At 53.5% G+C, this 3,742-nt stretch overlaps 1 protein-coding gene across 5 annotated transcripts in view; it reads right to left on the bottom strand.

Annotated features, from left to right (window-relative positions):
- The window catches only part of SLC16A12 (solute carrier family 16 member 12), a 70,916-nt gene extending 69,954 nt beyond the window's left edge, over positions 1 to 962 (bottom strand). For 4 of the 5 annotated variants that reach the window (XM_048218961.2, XM_057308489.1, XM_044378054.3 and 1 more), the window contains exon 1: positions 207 to 575. The gene's annotated coding sequence lies outside the window, so the exon portion shown is untranslated. Of the gene's footprint in view, positions 1 to 206; positions 576 to 797 lie in introns of those variants that run through there. The other variant, XM_048218962.2, reaches the window with a different exon arrangement.
- Positions 963 to 3,742: the final 2,780 nt, after the last annotated feature.

Below are 3,742 nucleotides of genomic sequence, written 5' to 3'. Positions count from 1 at the left end.
AGCCCGCGCGCCCTGCCGCCCCGCCGCGCAGCATGCTCTGGGTCCCCTGAGCCCCCACGCCGCCGGGGAACGGGGAGAGGGACAGCCGCCCGCGGGAGGCTGCGCCCGCGGCAGCCCCGCCGGGCGGGTTCCCGTGCCCCGCAGCCCGCCCCGGGCGCGCAGTCCCCCTTTCTCCCGGCCCCGGCCGGGCCCCGCCGCGTCCTCACCTCGCGTGGACCGCTGTATCCCGGGCGGTGGCGCGCGGACATGCCCCCGGGGCGCACCCACCGGGCCGCCTCCCTGCGCCGTGGCCCCTTCCCGGGCCCCAGCCGCCGCGGTCCGCGCTTCCGAGGGGCGGGGAGCGCTCGGGGCGGAGGCGCCGGCGGGGCTGGGGCCGGGGGCCCCGAGGGCAGCGCGGGAGGAGGAGAGCGTCGCGAGGAAGAGCCCCGCGCCCGGCCTCCGAAACGCGCGGGCAGGTTCAGCCCCCGGCCCGCCAGCGCCGCGTGGACTCTGCGTGGTGGGCGAAGGGGTTTATCACCGGGATCCGCTCTCGGTGCTGAGGCTTGGCGCGGGGTGAGGGGCGCGGGGGCGGAGGGACACCTCGCGGTTATGTAATGGGTCGGCCCGCTGCGTCCGGAGCCAGCTCGCTCCAGGACCGCCCTCCCCTCCCCCGGGTCCGCCGTGACCCTCATCGGCCGTGCGCGCCCCTGACCTAGGCGAGCAGAGGCGGCCGGGTGTTCTCAAAAAGAACTTTTCCCGGCAGGGTCGACGAGCAAGGTCTGGAGAAGGAGTCCAAGGACTCCCTTAGACGTATGTACCGGGGATGTGTCTTCCGCTTGCCAGCGCTTCCCAGGTCACCTTCCAGGGAATTGAGGCCCCAAAGGGTTCGTTAAAAGTGTTGTCTCTGGGAGTTAGATGGACCTGGATCCAACTCTCCTGAAAAGCTTGTGACTTTGAGCAAGTGAAGTCTGAGCCTCAGTTTCTTCACCTGTGAAACGAGAATAATAATAGTCCACTCAGGTGTTTGCCAAGAGGACACGGGAAGGCAGGTGCAGGCGCGGGGTATGTAACACGCCCCCAGCAGACGTGGATCGTGGATTGGGGTTTGTGGATTGTGCTGAGGTTCGTCCCCATTCCTCAAAAGTTGCCTTAAAGGCAGCGGTCTCAGGGACCTACAGACGCAGCTTCCCGGGTTTGCCCAGAGGCACCCCATGGAAGACAGATTCTAGGCTAACCTTCCTGTAAATCACCCCGTCAGAAGCAAGTTCTCCGAACTGCCTCATTCCAGCTTCTTGGGGTCTACCCCCTTGCTAGTCAGCAGCAGCCTTGCCATGTGGGGGCTTGCTAGAAATGCGAAATCTCGGCCCACGCACAGCGCCTCTAAGTTATAATCTGCATTTTAACAAGAATCCCTGGGTGATTTAGTCAGTGGTACATCAAAGTTTCACTAAGAGTTGGATTTCACGGAAAATTTGAAAAGGGGACTGAAAAGTTACTGAGAAGTAGCCACACAATACTTTTAAAAAAATAGGCTAGTAAAGCCCTTCCTCATTTTACCCTCTGGCTGTTTCGTTTCTTCTCCTCCCCCTAACGTCCTGCTCTTTGTTAATCTGAATTTACGTCGTATTTTCACTGCAAAAACCTCTGGGTTGCATCTAAGTAATGATTAGTGAATCTATGTCTAAAGCACACATAAGAATTAGCAAATACGGCTTGTGAAAGAATTCATTAGCATTGAAAATGGATTCATAAACGTAGAGCCTTGGAGAGCCCTGAGCGCTCATCTGTGAAGGTCTTTAGGTTCAAGGCTTGAATACTTTTGCATTTCAGAACATTGTTTTGGGTGGCAAATAAGGTCCATTCTCCATTTAAATAATGTAGAACAACCAGTTCTTTTTAAAAGTTTTGAAATAAAAAACTTTTGGAGAATAGAAAGAAACCTCACAGGCTTCCTTCTGTCTAACTCAAGTCGTCACTCACAGGCTCTAGCAAAGCCCAAAGCATGCACTTTGTTTATTTCATTAAATGCTGTGTGTTTGGGTTTTGTGTTTGTTTTTGATTCTTGGAATGTTCAGATTTAGTTTGCCTGATTGTAGCTCTGGCAGAATGATTTCCGTCTTGTGTGAGTGGAGTAATTGCAGATGGTCGATGAGGAGGAGGGTAATGTTGCCTGGCAGTGCTTGGGTTGGAAAGGTCATTTCCATCTGCCTACCCAAGGCTGTTGACAAGCTGATGCCATGCGGTTGGGCAGTGTGGACGTGGAGTAGGGAAGATGGCAAGAGGAGAGGAATCTCCGTTCTCAGAGGTTGGAGGTTTGGAGGAGCTGGAAAGGGGAGGAGAAGGACCCTTCTGCTTGCCCTGGAACCCAACCAAGGAGGAAAGGAAAAAGGCAACATTTCTCCCAAACAGTGCTACCTCATAGAAGTCCTTCAGGGGTGCAAACGTTCTGCGTTTGCGCAGTCAATATGGCTGCTACTGTGGCTATTTACAAGTAGCCAAATGTGGCTGTTCACACTTATATTTTAGCGAAAACTCAGGGGTTTTTGTGTGTGCTTGTGTTTAGTGCTAGTCTGTGGCACTAACCAAGTTTCAAGTGCTCCGTCCCAGAGTGTGGCTAGTAGCTACCGTACTGGATGGCACATAAAACATTTCTTTCATCACAGAAAGTGTTAGGGGTGGCTTAGAGGCCAGGATTTTGACGAGGAAGTGAGCCCTAGTATTCCAGCTTTTCCAAATCCTTATCAGAACCTCAGCTGTCCTAAGGTGGGTGGAGGAATTGTTCATTAAACCGGGGTCGCTGAGTCCTCAAGACAGTCAGAATGGGCTAATCCATAGGACGCGCTGATTATAATTCCCTGTGATGAGGGAATGGAAGGCAAGCTGAGGACAAAGCAGAGGCTGACACCCTGCAACCCCCCCCCCCATGGGATGTATGTGACATTCCTCAGGCACTCCTGGCTGCCCTAAGGGACAAAGAAACAGTCCTTACTACCTACAGCCCATTGACAAGTCCTTGAAACAGGCGTGGTGACATTCCTCTAGGAACTCAGCTGCCTCGATGTTAATACTTTGCTGGGGGCAAAAGACCATCCTAGCCTGACCCCCTCCCCTCCACCAAGATCCTGTAAGTCTACTTTCACATATAAAAATTCCTTTGGAAACTTCCTTTATCTCTAACCCCCCAAGATACGTATTGGCAATCCTCCCCCAAGCATATGGCCCACGATATACATCTGAAGGGTCTCATGACTCAGGTTTTATTAGACGGTAATAAATGACCTTTTCCCAACAACAGCTAGCCCCCTCAAGGCCCTGGAAACCTTGCTTCCAAAATTCCTTAGAGACTTAGGCTATCCCTAACCCCCTCCCAACTTGAGGGTATATAATGGGCCATTCCTCACAACCCCGGGGCAACAGCTCTTTTCTGCCCACGGGTCCTATCCCCGTGCTTTAATAAACCACCATTTTGCACCAAAGACGCCTCAAGAATTCTTTCTTGGTCATCGGCTCTGGACCCCACCCCACTGAACCTCACCTGTACCTCATCACCTGCATATAGCAAACGTGCGACAAATCTTACCAGTATAAGCATTAATAGTCATTTTACTATAAAGAAAAGTAGTTGGGGAGACATAGTCCTATAGTTACATCATTATTGGTTCAAGCCTTTTGCTGACGTGGTTCAGCTGCTCTCCTACTGCAGGTACCATTTATAGCTTCTCCCCAGCCCCTCCCCTCCCCTCCTCCTCCCTGCTCAGAGCCG

This window comes from Ursus arctos, unplaced genomic scaffold (genome assembly GCF_023065955.2).
Source record: "Ursus arctos isolate Adak ecotype North America unplaced genomic scaffold, UrsArc2.0 scaffold_7, whole genome shotgun sequence".
Lineage (NCBI taxonomy): Eukaryota > Metazoa > Chordata > Mammalia > Carnivora > Ursidae > Ursus > Ursus arctos.
This window is presented reverse-complemented; position numbering and strand designations above follow the sequence as displayed.